The sequence below is a fragment of the Myotis davidii genome, unplaced genomic scaffold, assembly GCF_000327345.1.
Source record: "Myotis davidii unplaced genomic scaffold, ASM32734v1 scaffold44, whole genome shotgun sequence".
NCBI lineage: Eukaryota > Metazoa > Chordata > Mammalia > Chiroptera > Vespertilionidae > Myotis > Myotis davidii.
The window spans coordinates 12,334,512-12,351,250 of NW_006299705.1; the positions used below are offsets into that span (position 1 = coordinate 12,334,512).

Below are 16,739 nucleotides of genomic sequence, written 5' to 3' on the forward strand. Positions count from 1 at the left end.
AACATAGCATGTTCTTCTATCCCCTTTCTTGATTTATACTTTGGTATTTCTATCCTGTCACAGGGAGAATATTTAAAAGATGGTCAACCTACTAAAGCAAGGCTCTGTTTGTCTCTTATCTACTTGGAGGAAACTCACTGAGAGATAATAAGACAAGAAAGAGTTGTACCTGGCTCTGTCGTGTTTGAACTTCAGTGCAATAGTTTCATATTTCAGTTAACAAGGCCCATTAGTCAGCATGGGCTAGGTTATGATGCAGTAACAAGCAATAACTAAATCAGAGTGACCAACACACCAACATGTATTTCTTGTTCATGTTTCAAGTCTAAAACTGGTAAACAGGGGTTCTCTTTATCACAGTTACTCAGGGGCCCAGGCTAATATAGGCCTCCTCTCAACCTGTGCCTCTTTAATCATGCAGCAGGAAGAGAAGGAAAGTGGTGAATCTCACACTGGCTTTTAATATTTACAGGGCAAAGTAACACATTACCTCTGCTCAATTTTTATTTTTTTTAATTTTTATTTTATTATTATTATTTTAATATATTTTTATTGATTTCGGAGAGAAAGAGGGGGAGAGAGAAACATCAATGATGAGAGATAATCATTGACTAACTGCCTACTGCACACCCCACAATGGGGACCAAGCCCACAACCCAGGCATGTCTGACCAAGAACAGAACCGTGATCTCCTGGCTCATAGGTCAATGCTCAACCACTGTGCCACACCAGCTGGGCTTTATTATTATTTTTTTAATCCTCACCTGAGGATGTTTTTATTGATTTTTAGAGCAAGAGGAAGGGAGAAAGAGAAACACCAATGTGAGAAAGAAACATCCATCAGTTGTTTCCTATACACTCCCTAACTGGGGATCGAGCCCACAATATAGGCACATGCCCTGACTGGGAGTTGAGCCCATAACCCTTTGGTGTACAGGACGATTCTCCAATGAGTTGAGCCACCTGGTGAGGGCTGCTCAATTTTTATTGACCAAAGCAGTTACATTGCTACAGAAGGAGGCAGGAAATGCAATCCTACCATTTGCCTTGAAGTGGGGAGAAGCAAAATTATTTGGTAGACAGCATTAACAACTACCACACATGGCTGAGTGAATGTCATACCTCTCCATAAAGGATGCAGGAATCAAGGAAGGCCCCAAAGGTACTTAGTCCAATACTGATCCCTCCAAGAGAGTAGAGTATGTAATCTCTCTCTCTTTTTTAAAAAAATATTTTTTATTGATTTCAGAGAGGAAGGGAGAGGGTGAGAGAGATAGGAACATCAATGATGAGAGAGAATCATTGATTGGTTGCCTCCTGCATGCCCTCTACTAGGGATAGAGCCTGCCACCGGGGCATGTGTCCTTGACCAGAATTGAACCTGGGACCCTTCAACCTGCAGGCTGATGCTCTATCCACTGAGCCAAACCAGCGAGGGCAAGAGTATGTAATCTCTAATAACAAAGGGGAAAGAGATATGTAAGAGTTTCCTCTTAAAAGGAAGTATAGGCAACAGAAAACATTTGTGGCGCAGCACTGCAGTGCCAAGCCTCACCTTTATGGAGATTGCTTCAGTGAGTAGGTAACACACAACTCTTCCAAGGCTGCTCTGAAGGCAACTGAGCTCCAAATATGAAGAGAGAGGCTGTGCCTGCCACATTTTAAGAGGGCACCTTCAAATTCAGGCTGCATGTCTGGAGTTGCTGTGCCGAGCAGGATCTGTGAGCTGGCTCTGTGCTGGGTGAGAAGTGTGAAGCCTGGTGCCAGAACGCGAGTGCACATCAAAATCCTGGCACGGCACTCTTCAGAAACGGACAGAAGACCAACTGTAACATGCTGCTCATTCTTCTCACGTCATAAATGGGGAGGCATTAATCGCTGGGAGGCTGCCCAGAAATTAGAGTTCATCTATTGGTTACGGGGTGTCAAAAGGCAAATGTGGAGTGTTTTAAATTTGTTTAGTTTTCCTGTGATGTAAAATACAGGTTTCAAATGCTGGCGTTATCATCAAAACAGGCTCCTGGCCCTGCCAAAGCTAACATAAAGAGAGAGCCCAGAACTCCACACAGGTTTCTCATTTATAGCATAATTTCTTCCAAAGACAACTGTTTTAAAATGTAGATTAGCTCTTAATGTCTGGATTTTCCAAACTGAAACTTTGAAACAATGAGGTCCCATTTTCCAACACTGAAACACCACTTGATAAAGGAGCCGCCAGTGAGAGCCCTAGCAGCCGTGGCCGGCAACTGTCCACACAGCAGTGAGCGCCAGGCTCTGCCCTTGCACAGTCCTCTGATTGCCAACTAACTACTGTGCTCTCAAGCTATGAACTATAATCATCTGAGAGAAGAAGGGAACTCAGGATCTATTTTTCTTCTTTGATGAAGTACTAAAACGCGTATATAACATCACCACCGAAGTGAAATAATTCAACCAAAGCAGTAACTCCTTAAAAGCGATCATCGTGCACTCATCAGACTAGATTTGAGGGCGTAAATATGAATACATGCAAACCAATTACTTCACATTCATTCCCCAAATGAAAGTATATCTTTCTATTTATTTGTTTGTTTGTTCATTGTTTGTTTTAGATTTTTTAAATTGAATTTAATGGAGTGATAATGGTTAATAGTCATATAGGTTTCAGGTGTACAATTCTATAATACATCATCTGTATATTGTATTGTGTGCTCGCCACCCCAAGACACGTTTCCTTTCATCACCATTTATACCCCCATACTGTCTTCCCCCTTTCCCAACCCCTCTAGTAAACACCATACTGTTGTCTATGTCTATGAGGGTTTTTTTCTTAATCTTCTTGATCTATCGTATCTAAAAACCTTTGCTTAAAAAGGAAAAGAAGCAATAGTTTAAAGGTCTACAAACTTGTGACTTTTGTGTGTGCGTGCTTGTGTGTGTGTGCGTGTGTTCCCACACAATTTCATTACAAATTAAATCTGAATGACTTCCTGTAGAACATAAACTCACAATTTTCCATAATCCTCACTAGTCCTTATCATCTTAAAGTCTGATTTACTTATTTATGCTACCTACTTTACTAATGGTAGATATCTGTATGTGTTCTACTTTTAAGAAATTTAAAACATAAGAGAAATAAATATAAACATGACCCAGAACTGTGGCTACTTTTAAGATGAAGATGATATGCAAAAATGTAAATGACAAGCTCTAGATTATTTGGGCCATTCCACAGCATAAAATTTCATCCATGAGCCGAAACCGGTCTGGCTCAGTGGAGAGAGCGTCGGCTTGCGGACTGAAAGGTCCCAAGTTCGATTCCGGTCAAGGGCATGTACCTGGGTTGCGGGCACATCCCCAGTGGGAGATGTGCAGGAGGCAGCTGATCGATGTTTCTCTCTCATCGATGTTTCTAACTCTCTATCTCTCTCCCTTCCTCTCTGTAAAAAAATCAATAAAATACATATTTTTTTTAAAAAATTTCATCCATGAAATACAATAACACCATTTTGAAATTTAACACAATAAATATAAAGATTCTTAACCCAGCCCTGACCGGTTTGGCTCAGGGGATAGAGCGTCGGCCTGCGGACTGAAGGGTCCCAGGTTCAATTCCAGACAAGGGCATGTACCTTGGTTGCGGGCACATCCCCAGTGGGGTTGTGCAGGAGGCAGCTGATAGATGTTTCTCTCTCATTGATGTTTCTAACTTTCTATCCCTCTCCCTTCTTCTCTGTAAAAAAATCAATAATAAAAAAAAGAATCTTAACCCAGTACCTGGCCCATAGTAGGCACTCAATAAATGTCAGCAATGATGATGATGATGATGATGATGATGATGATGATGATACTTAAGCTGCAAAGTTAGTTTTGAACAAAAATACATAATTAATGTTTAGGCTTTAGTGTCTGCAGGCCTGGGTTCAAATCCCAGTTTCACCATTTACCAGTTGTGAAGAGATTTCATTGGTATGAGGAGAAACAAGAGCACTGAGTAGGTGCAGCGATATAACTAAATGGCCTAGCAAAGGAACCCCCAAAGACTTCACTTTCTTGAACTGTGTTTACAGATCAGGCTTCTAGAGATAAATAGTTTTCACTAGGCTCAGAACATAATAAAAAGCTTCAAACTGGTTGATCACTACCAAAGTAATTTCTGAGAAACACCTTCTTTCCCTCAGCACTATGTACTTGTGGGATAATTTTTTTAATAGAGCATTTCAATACAATAACTAATGAAATGGACATATTAAATAAAGTAATCGTTTGCCATAAAATCATCATTATTCCCTATGCTTGAGAATTTATTCCTGCCCTTCATTTCTTTTCCAAATGTTTGTTTTACTCTTTTTTAAAGTGATTATCATTGGATTATATTTAAGCCTTTAGAGAATAGATGCTGCTGTCACATACCTTTCTTTCTGCACAGCCTCTAGTGAATTCAATTTTTGGACTCTATTTGGCTTTCTAATCCAGTGAGAAGTAACTTATTTTAAAGAAAAGGAGGAAGAACTTACCCTTAAACTCAGAGGTTAATCTCCATTGAAGCCATCTTTGGCATATTTAATTAGTGTGGGAAATTTTGCTAGGATAACTTTTGCAGGGATTTCACAGAATGCTCCTCAGAAAGACCTCTTGGATCCCGTGAAATCTCCAGTCTTTTTGCCCAAAATAACATCTCTAAGCAAAGGGTAATGTTAATATAGAAATACACACATTTGAGGAGAAGATTTGTTTTTAGGATTTGTTTAGGACCACTTTTAACTCTGAATTAAATAGGTTCCAAGTAATAATTTCATCTTACTGTTTATTTGACAAATTTTTACTGAGCATTTACAATGAGTAACATAGGGAATATGAAGAATTTACATATTAACAACATTATATCTTCAGGTAGAAAGAAATTAACATTAGTGAGGGTCAACTATGTAAGATTCTAATTGATGTAAGTAGAAGTTATGCAAGGAGATGGAGATGATATAAGCAGTTACTTAAATATGAAAATCTAGAGAAGGAATGTAGACTAAGCTCCTCAGAAAAAAACTAGCGGGTACTAGAGAGGTGAGGTTGAAAGCACAGTGAAGTCTTTAATGCTAGGGTGAAGATTTTATCAATTTGGTAGAGGTGCGATGTATAAAAGTTTGATAACTACATGTCTTAGGAAGATCAATCTGTCAGAGATGCATATGAACAACTGGAGTAAAAAAAAAATGGGGGATGGCTGGTGTGTCCTATTAGAAGACTAATAGCTATAAATAATCTAAGCATAAAAGGTTAAGGCGTTCAGTAAGATACTAATTTTAAGTTTCAAAGTTGCTGCAATATTTGGAGAAATTGTCTACTGTGAAAGAGAAAGGACCTAAATTTTCTAGCTGCCAGATAAAAAAAAGTAGAAAATGTTGGCCCATGGAGTGGGCCAAATGAGATTTGTACTTCTCTCCAAATGTTCTGTAGAAAGATTAAAGTTAGAAAGATAAAAACCACACTCATAATTGACTAATTTCTAAAGTCTGAAACTAATATTTTCAGATTCTTTAGGATATAGGTAGGTAAGTGAAATGATAGATAGATAGATGATAGATAAACAGGTAGATACACAGTTTTATTACTAAAGGCAATTCATCACAGGTATCTGGCATAATGGCCAACTAAGAAAATTAAGCAGCAGAAATTAAGATTATCCACATAAGCACTATAGATAATTACTTTCAAATACCTTCACATAAAAAGTTCTCAAATATAACAAAGCTTAAACACTAAAATGATTACTTCATTTTAATAAAGTTATTTAAGTAAAGCTTATGAAAATAAAAATTTAGATATTTTTATCTATGAAAAATTTGTTTGGAAACATCTCTTTTTTATTAATTTTTTAGAGAGAGAGAGAAAGCAAGAGAGAGAACTATCAGTTTGTTGTTCCAATTATTTATATATCCACTAGAGGCCTGGTGCATGAATTCATGCAAGGGTGGGGTCCCTCAGCCTGGCTGGCAATTGTGGCCTATCAGGGTCATCTCTCTCAGTCCCGATGGGAGCCGGCCAGCCGGGGGAGGGGCCATGGGTGGTTGGTGGACCGGGGGCAGGGGGAGTCGGACAGCTGAAGGAGGTTGGCTGTGGGAGCACACTGACCAACAGGAGGCAGCTCCTGCATTGAGCGTCTTCCCCCTGGTGGTTAGTGTGTGTCATAGCGACTGGTCGACCTGTCATTCGGTCGTTCGGTCACTTAGGCTTTTATATATAGAGATTGGTTGATTCTTATATGTGCCCTGACCAGGGGTTTAACTCACAACTTTGGTGTATTGGGACAACACTCTAACCAACTGAGCCACCTGGCCAGCCCTAATCTTAGCCTTAATTCTATAAAACATTTTATTTAAGAGTAAGAGAATTGAAAATCATTCTGAAGCATACAAAGTACTAGAAAAACACAAATCAAAATTGAACTGTTACCAAAAATAATAAAAAACACACACAAAACAATACAAAAAACAGCAAATCATTCAGAAGAAATAAAGTTATAATGATTTGTTTTATTCACTAACACAAAGTGATTCTTAGAGCTTGTTCCTTATTTGATTTTTCTTTAGTCATAAACAGTAGATATGAACAGACTAACAAATACACTTCAGTAAATTCCCAAGAGTTTATAGGTATTAGCTGGAGAATTTTTAAACTTTGAAGTAATATTTATAACAGGAATTAAAAAATATAGTTTGGATTCACTCAGTTGAACTTAAATTTATTTCCAAATATTCAACAAAACTGATGAAAATGTTCTAAAGCTATTTAATATTTCCAATGTGAATAAATATAAAAAGCTTTACTAAACACATTTACATTAAGTACTATAACAAATAAAACATGATTCTGACATATGCAATTCTTAATACTATCTATGCATATATCAGATATGTAAGTATTATATTTTAAGGTTTATAATCTACCAGTTCTCTCTTCTAAATTTCTCAGCCAACTTTAACTCAGAGCTTGGTGACTCAGAAGAAAGTCATTGGTGAGAGGGCAAAGTATCCCAGGAAACTCTTAGCTTGTGACAAGGGGGTGTCCTCAGGCCTGGAAAGAACATACAATCATCAGACTGTGTCTTCAATGCCACAAGCAAGGATGTTTTTCCTCAAAAGGATTGAGAATGACATGAAAAGAGTGGTCATACTGGATAGCAGATAGAGCTGAATCTAAGGCACTTCCCTGAAGAGAATTGGTTCCAACAAAATATATTTACTTCATTTAATTGAAGGATGGGCAGCACCATGGAAAGAGGGCCATACTGCCCAGCCAGTGTGGCTCAGTGGTTGAGCATCAGCCCATGAACCAGGAGGTCATGATGCAATTCCCAGTCGGTGCTGGTTACAGGCTCAATTCCCAGCGGGTGGTGTGCAGGAGGCAGCTGATCAATGATTCCCATTGATGTGTCTATCTCTCTCTGCTTTTCCCCTCCTCTCTCTGAAGTAAATAAAAACATATTTTTAAAAAGAAAGAGGGCCATGTTAGAAAGTGAGAAAACTGAATTCTGGTCATATCTTAGTCACAAATTCTTGGACTAAAAACATTGAACTTGTCCGTGTGCCAGTTTTCTCACTGTAATGGGTTATCTTATATAATGAAATCACATTGGAAAGTTAAATGAATTATAGAAGAAGCCTGTATTAAACAAGAATAAATTTCAATAACATGCTTCATTGTCTAAAATGTCATTACCAGACAGAGTAACACTAAAAGAGACACGTCAACGAAAAAAAATTATGTGAGAGGATGGGAGTGAAGAGGAAGGGCAGGAGACACATTTCACAGACAACTGACCTCATTTGGAGAGTGTGGAAGGATGGAGATTATTTCTCAGTACAGCCATTTTGACCATCAGCCACCTGACACTATTGGACAGAATGTTACGGTTTTCTTTCTCAAGGCTATTAAGGTGATGCTATCAATTAATCAACCATCTTTGATTTAGATCTTTATGTAGATATAACTTATTTATTAAAAGATTTTTCTTTCTCAAACCATTTGGAATAATATCCCTCAAGGAGAAACATATAATTGGAACATTTCAAATTAAATTGTGACTTAAAAATATTTTACCTTGATACTTTTAAGTCTCTTTTCAGACACTGTTAGTCTTCAACTTCAGAGAAAATTCAAAGTCAGGCATCTTTATCATTTAAATGGAGGGTGCCCAATGTATTAATTGATTAGGAAGAAGACGAGAAGCTATTAAAAATGCAACTTTGAAAGAGACAAAAATAGATTCACCCAAGTATATACAATACATTTTCCCGCAGATTATTTATAATGCCATATTAAGCAAGAAGGTGTTTTCATTGTTATAATTGCATAAGAATACAAAGAATAATTTCACCAGTTTTTACATCAGAATTGTCACAATTCTAGTCATGAGAGGAATTCTAAGCCATGGTTTCTGTAAATGATACAATTTTTTGTTGGTGTTGCCTGTTTGTTTTGCAATGATATTGGCTATGCGCCTGGTATCTTTTATAAGAACACGATTCTAAGTAATATTTGAATAATTTAGTTTCATTATGTGGTTTTTACAGGAATAACAATAATATTCATTTAAATGAGCATTTACTACTATATGGAGTCTCTATTCCTTTCCCTAACCCTTGACCATCAAAGAAGACATCACTGTAAAATGTGAGACATTACGACATTTAGATGCTTCTTTTCTCTTTAAGGTTAACTCATGTTTTTCAATTCAGCATTTGCTAGGTTCTTTGATTCCAAGATTAATTTTTTGTTGTACTCATGTAATATTGCATATTCATTTGCAAAACAAAGACACATGGGCATAAAACTTCTGCAATATTGTCTGTCTAGGGATAGCTCTGAGAATTACAATATGCTCAGCTCTCAATTTTTTGAAACAACTTAGAGATGCAATCTTTAGTTGAATTTCAAGATGGATTCTAATTTTTACATAAATCCTTCTGGCGAGGAAATTCTGGGTACCTTAAGGAACTGAAATAAAAAGTATAAGGCATGGATCTTGAAATCCCCCCTCCATCTAAATGAAAATGAGCATAGGAAAACATACTGTGATAATCCAAAACATTCATTATGAAAATCATGTAAGATTTGAAACTCTTTCTGCAATCTGCATTTGATTACAAACTTCTCTTGGGACTATGCCTAGGTATTCTTGGGCTTGTGACCAGACTACATCGCTTAGCCTACCAACCATCATTGAACATGTTTTAATATCACTTAACTCCACAAAGCCTACACTGTGGAGAAGTCCACATTTGACATATCTTCTATATACCAGTTATTTTTCCCCAAAAAACTTTATATTAAACTTTGTAGCAATGTCAAATATGCTCACTGCCTATACCTTCTGTAACATTGCTGCTCTTTTTAGTTTTCTGAAAGCAATGCCCTTTCTTCCATCAGCATTCCATTGACACTAAATCTTTCCTTGCTCTGTGTACAACCACAGGTATCTGATGGATAAGCTTATCTTCAGTTACCTCACCTTATTCTGGCATCCTAAAACCCTAGGTACTATCTATTTATCTATTTAAAAATGTTTATTCAGTTCCTACTGGTATAAAAGTATATGCTTGTACAAAAGAAAAATATAGACCCCCCAAAGATTATGAGCTAGAGACATAAGACAAATTCATATACAGATATAAGTCGGAATATAAATGGTATAATAAAATGTAAATAGGGTACAATAAAACATTGGAGAAGAAAATGACCTTTAGATGGAAGCAATAGATATTTTTAACAAAAATATCTAAAGTATTTCTTGAATTAATTGCCCCTGGAGGTACATCCTATATAATATAGGCTAATTTGCAAATTGTCCTCTCAACCAGGAGTTTGACCAGGGGGTGGGGCCTGCCGGTCAACCACCTGTGGCCCCTCCTTCCAGCCAGCCCAGCCTGATCAGCCCTGATCAGGGCAGGCTGGCCTACCCCACCCGTGCATGAATTTATACACCAGGCTTCTAGTTTAATATAGTACACTATGTAACTTTATTTTCACCTTGCTTGCACCCCATTTATAGTTTATAAGTTTCCTTTTGGATTTGAAGACTTCAGTTAGTTTATCTCTGCTGCAAGTAAAAGGTAATCCTGACTTAATAGGTTTAAACAATAATAACATCCATTTAATAAATTCAGGAAATACAGACATAGGTTAGTGTCAGAGTTGGTAAGATCACTAAGATCAGATACAAGACAAGGATGTCCCCTCTCACCATTCCTTTTCAACATCATACTGGAAGTTCAAGTGAATGCAATAAGACAAGAAAAGAAAATAAATGGTATATAGATTGGATGGAAAGAAAGTCATAAAATTGTCTTTGTAGACAAATGACATGATCATCTATGTAGAAAATCTGAAAGAATTAAAATTAAAAAAAAACAGAAACTTATAAGGGGTTATAATAAGACTATAGGATACAAGGTTAATATACTAAATTCAATCATTTTCCTAAATCAGCATTGAAAAAGTGGAATTTGGAATTAAAAATGCAATACCATTTTCATAAGCACCCCAAATATGAAATATTACATATAAATTTAACAAAATATGTACAAGATGTACATAAGGAAAAACACAAAACTCAGATGAACAAATTAAAGAAAAACTAAATACATCAAAGACTAGTCCAGGCATAAGAAGATTCAATATTGCCAAGATGTGACAACTTTCCAAATTGATCTATACATCCAATGTAATCCCAATCAAAATCCCAGTAAGTTATTTTGTGGATATCAACAAAATGATACAAAAGTTTTCTGGAAAGGCAAAACCCAGAAAAGCAACATATTATTGAAAGAGAAGAACAAATTTGGAGGACAGACCCTATCTGACTTCAAGATTTACTTTGCCCTGGCCAGTGTGGCTCAGTTCACTGAAGTGTTATCCCCATACCCTGAAAGGTTGCAGGTTCAATTCCCTGTCAGGGGACACACCTTGGTTGCAGTTCGATCCCTGGTTAGTGTGCATACAGAAAGCAGCCAATCAATGTTTCTCTCTCACATCTGATGTTTCTCTCTTTCCATTCCTTCCTCTCTAAAATCAATAAATATATTGTCAGGCAAGGATTAAAAAAGATTTACTATAATACTATAATAATCAAGACAATATGATATTGATGAAAAAATAGACAAATAGATCAGTGAAATAGAATAGAGAGCCCAGTTGAAAAATATTCAACTGATCTTTGACAAAGTAGCTAAGAGATACAGTGGAGGAAAAAAATAGTCTTTTCAACAAATGATGCTGAAAAAATAATAATTACAATAATATAAATATAAACTTTGTACCCCTCACAAAAATTAACTCAAAATTGATCACAGACCTGAATGTAAAGCACAAAACTATCAAACTCCTAGGAAACAACATAAGAGAATATTCAGATGAGACTTGAGTTTGGTGATAACTTTTTACACATAACATCAAAGGCACAATCCGTGAAAGAAAGAATTGATAATATGAACTTTATAAAAATTTAAAACAACTGCTCTAAGAAAGATGGTCTCAAAAGAATGACAAGAGAAGACACAGAGTAGGAGAAAAATATTTGCAAATGATACATCTGATAAGAAACTGTTATCCAAAATATACAAAGAACTTTCAAGACTAAACAATAAGAAAGTAAGCAATCTGATTAAAAAATAAACCAAAGACCTTAAAATTTACCTCACCAAAGATATACAAATGGCCGAAACCGGTTTGGCTCAGTGGATAGAGCGTCGGCTTGTGGACTGAAAGGTCCCAAGTTCGATTCCGGCCAAGGGCATGTACCTGGGTTGCGGGCACATCCCCAGTAGGAGATGTGCAGGAGGCAGCTGATCGATGTTTCTCTCTCATCAATGTTTCTAACTCTCTATCTCTCTCCCTTTCTCTCTGTGAAAAATCAATAAAATATATTTAAAAAATAAAGTATAAAAAAAAGATATACAAATGACAAATAAACATATGAAAAGATGTTCCACATTATATGTTGTTAGGAAAGTGGAAAATAAAACAATAATGAGAAATTCACAACTCACCTATTAGAATTATCAAAATCCAAAGAACTGACAGTACAGAATACAAAATAAAGCCAGTGAGAATGTGCAACTACACAAGGTCTCATTCATTGCTGGTGGGAATGCAAAATGGTACAGCCCCATTGGAAGACAGCTTGTTGGTTTCTTACAAAACTAAGCATAATCTTAACATATGATCTAGCAATCACACTCCTTGGTATTTATCCAATGGTGTTGAAAATTTATGTCCACACAAAAACCTGCAAAAGAATATTAATAGCAGTTTTATTCATAATTGCTGAAATTTAGAAGCAAGCAAGAAGTCCTTCAGTAAGTGAATGGATAAGCAGTGGTGTATTTAGATAATGGAATATTATTCGGCACTAAAAAGAAGTGGCTGCCATGCCATGAAAAAACATGGAGAAACCTTTAATGAATATTACTTCTTGAATGAATTTAATTATATAGCCATCTGGAAAAGGTAACACTATGGAGACAGTAAAAAAAACAGTGATTGCTAGGGTTATTGAGTTGAGAGAGATAAATAGACAAAATACAGTGTTCTTAGAAGAGTGAAAATACTCTGTATGAAACCATAAAAGATGGATGCCTGTCATTATGTACTTGTCTAAACCCATACAGTGTACAACACCAAGAGTGAACCTGAATATAAACTATGGATATTGGGTGCTTATGATGTATCAATGTAGGTTTATCAATTGTAAGAGATGTACCATTCTGGTGGGGGATGTTAATATTTGCAGGAGGCTATGCATGTGTAGGGGCCCAGGTATGTGGGAACTCTTTACATCTTCTGCTGAATAGGATTGTTAATCTAAAACTGGTCTAAAAATAAGGTCATTTAAAAAAATCATTCATAGATTTTTATTAGTATCCAATATTTGCAAAAACGCTATGGAATGGGTTATTTTGTATGTCTTTTTACGTATTATTAAAACCCTTCAAGAGATTTCCACTGCATTTAGAATAAACTCAGACTCATTAATTTTGCCTATAATGAAATGTTGGCCATTTTTAACCTCTTCTATCTCATTTCATAACACTACCTGCCAGCCATATTAGCTTCTTTTTTCTGATCTGTACTACTTCATACCTTTTGTTGTTGTTTTGTTTTTCACTTGGCTTTCTAGTTTGAAAATCTCTGGCCCAAGCATCACATAGCCAGCTTCTAGAAAAAATTCAGTGCTCATATCATCTCAGTCTTTACATATCACATCACCCTATGTCTCCAGCACACTATCACCTTTAAAAATTCTATTGCTAATTTTCCTGTGTATTTTTTAAATCTTTTTTTTGTTCCATTCCTCTAAATCAGGGATGGGGAACGTCTGGCCCATGTGCCATATAAGGCTCTCAAAATCATTTGGTCTGGACCTGCCAAGGCATTAGGGGTGAGTTAAATAAATGTTTGTCCAAAATAGCAGGCTAATTTTTAAGTTGATAATTTTATATGGCCCAAGAATGTTATAATTATCCAAATGGCCCTTGACAGAAAAAAGGTTCCCCACCCCTGCTCTAGAACATAAAGTCCATGAAAGCAGGGATCTGGCTTACCTTACTTACTGCTAAATAAATAAGCACCTAAAGCAGTAATTAGCAGAGTAGACACTCAACCAATTTTTATTGAATATGTGAATATCTACTTTAGTGTTTTCTCTAAAAATCTGTTTAGATGAGGATGGTAAGTGTGAAATTACAGTTACTGCATGGGGAGATAGAAGATATGAATTTTCTTCTAAGATTTTTATAATCAATATTGTAGTATTTCCCAACTCTTCCCTTACTACTTATCTCCGTTGAAAGAGTAGGACACATTTTAAAGCAAGCATATCTTTAAAAATAAGACTGGGACACAGATTTGGTTTCACTAGTATTTTTGCCCTTGACATTTGGGAAAGATTTCATCTACAAAATAGAAAAGAAAGAATCCTTATAAACTTTACATGTGCTGCATTTTCCATCTCCATGCATTTCTACTCTCCCACAAAACATTAAATTTAAAATCATGGAGAAATTATAGGAGGTATAGGAATCTAGTTAAAGCATATGATCTGCATAATTTTCTACTATTTTATATTCTATTCTGTCATAATTCATCAGACCATGAATAAGTCTACGTATTATTCATAAATATTGTCTAAAATATCCAAAGTTTTAGTCTGAATACCCAAGAAAGCAGAAGCTGAAACAAAAGTTCATATGCTACTATTGTATTAGATAGTGCAAACCCAGGGAAGCAGGAGTGAGACAGAGAATTACACAGGGAAGAAGAGATGAACTAATAACTGGGTGTTTTACTGAGATTATATCATATGCATTGGTTGTTGAATCTTGGAAGATCATACATGTTCACTCTTGAAATGAAAAGTCTCTCTAGGTCAGGGAAAGGGGAAGAATTCATTTATTAGTCCCATTCTCCTTTGGTCAAAGATTTGTTCTGCAGAGTGGAAATTTCTGGCCCCAAATCCTCTGTTCCTTCTTTCCTCCCATCTGTATTTCTGGATTGTGCTTACATAAATACCTATCAGCTCTACTGGGATCTTATGCCTCAATATCAACAAGAAAGCCACAGGGCAGGAGGAGAAATTCTCAATGTGATCTCAAGTGATGCCTGTAATCTGCCAGAGTCCAAGCAGAACTGATTGCCTTTAGCAGGGACTGACACAGGACAGGGGACAATAAAGTGGACACAGAAAAGGACTACAGATATGAGTGTCTGGTACAACTACCTCTCCAGTCTTCAAGCCAGACAAACAATCTCAGTGTAAATTGAGGAAAAGTCCTATCCGTGATATTTAAAACAATGGAATAGAGAAATCTACCTCTAGGGGAAAATGATCTCTACTTATTGACTGCCAGCTCTTGACAAGCCCTGTGCTGAGTGAGCCTTTACACACTGCATATGTTCACGGTGGGGCAGGAGACAGCGCATGGCTCCAGAGGACTGGCTCTACTACTAAGGGCTGAGCACAGCTGTCAAAGTTTCTAGATATCAGAAGAGCTATGGACTTTGGGGTGCAGAGACAAGAATGAAAAAAAAAAGGTAGAACAGTAAAGCACAAAGAAAGTGGGAAGAAAGAATAAGTAGTTCAAGTAAATGTAGAGGCTCTTCCTAATAAGGAGCTACTCAGAGACATTTGTGATGCTGATATTCAAGCTTTGACCTTAAAATGAGGACCTAGACAAAAGAGGAAAGTGATCATCATCGAAGACACTGGGACAAATCAAATCAGCTATTGGATTCCAATAAGACAACTCAAGGAAACCTTAACCAAAATAATTTTGAAACTTGATTAAATTAAAATCAAATACTGTTACAGAAGAGCAAAGAAATACCAAGCACGCTTCCTAGAGAAAGGGAGGGACCCCGTCTATTAAAACTAGTGGACTCCGGGAATAATTTCCAAATTAGAGTGAAGTAACATGCAGAGGCTTTGCTTTTTATAATCTTCTGGGGTCTTTGTCTTGCAGATATGGTTCCGCTCCCTTTCATGGGCTTACAGGAAGGCCCCCGGGTGTTCGATAATGACCTCTGCCTCCACCCAGGGCAGTGACACGCCTTGCAAGACCAGTTTCTGGGAAGGAGGCAATGACATCAATTATAGATCATCCAGAATGCACACTGAGTCCTGACTGGTTTGGCTCAGTGGATGGAGCGTCGGCCTGCAGACTTGGGGGTCCCAGGTTCAATTCTGGTCAAGGGCATGTGCCTTGGTTGTGGGCACATACCCAGTGGGGAGTGTGCAGGAGGCAGCTGATCAATGTTTTTCTCTCATCGGTGTTTCTAGCCGTCTATCCCTCTCCCTTCCTCTCTGTAAAAAATCAATAAAATATATTTTTTTAAAAAATGCACACTGAGCTTGCTGGCATGAATTCCAATTGCCAGCTCCCAAAATATCAGGGTTACATTTGAATTAGCCCTTTTTAGCCTTCTCAATACCATAAAAGAATCACTAACAAAATGTAAACCAAAATATTATATAAAGTGTCTGATATGTCTTGCATAACCAACTCAGGATGATGAAAAACAGGATCATTATCTTGATGTTTTTTCATAAAATTGTAGAGCTGATCCCAAGGATCATAGAATCCCAAATCCTGAAATCTAGAGAATAGAACTGTAAACTTGAGTGAGTGACTTGCCCAAAATCAAATAGGAAGCCAATGGCCACAATAAGACCCTGATACAAGACTCCCAATCTCAATGTTAATTCCTTTTCAGTTACCTCAGGTGATTTAAGCTTTCTAGGGAAAATACAAGTAAATATTTTCCTCCACTTAAGAAAAAATTAAATTAATAGACAGGATGAAAATAGGACTTCCAATTATTTTGATGCCATGTATATACAGTATTAATAATGTTTCAGGCAAAAGTACACTTGCAAAGAAATGCATACTCATTTTGGATATTTAAGCACAAATTCTCTTAATAATGATTCACTGACCTGATATAAAATTACTGACTAAAATCAAACCCAGGAAGGACGGTCGGCTACCAGTATTGCTTTGTTTCATCCTATTCAAAGACTCCCATAAATGCTAAATCTATATCTATTCATAGAACAATGAACTGCCAGCTTCTGCTCTAATGTACCACATTATCTGCATTGACCGGATCGCTACAGAATCTTGGCAAGGATGCCTTCTGTTAGGAAACTAATTCATTGCAATCAGACACATATTTATGCTTTATTTATGTCTATTGGACAAAAGATT

The 16,739-nt window shown here is 36.7% G+C and overlaps 1 long non-coding RNA gene across 1 annotated transcript; it reads right to left on the reverse strand.

Annotated features, from left to right (window-relative positions):
• Nucleotides 1-3,793: 3,793 nt before the first annotated feature.
• LOC107184946 lies at nt 3,794-12,196 on the reverse strand. The gene is made up of 3 exons (XR_001515850.1): nt 12,024-12,196; nt 4,497-4,659; nt 3,794-3,835 (listed from the first exon to the last, which is right to left on the reverse strand). It is a non-coding gene; the product is annotated as an uncharacterized LOC107184946 (long non-coding RNA).
• Between the last annotated feature and the right edge of the window lie 4,543 nt (nt 12,197-16,739).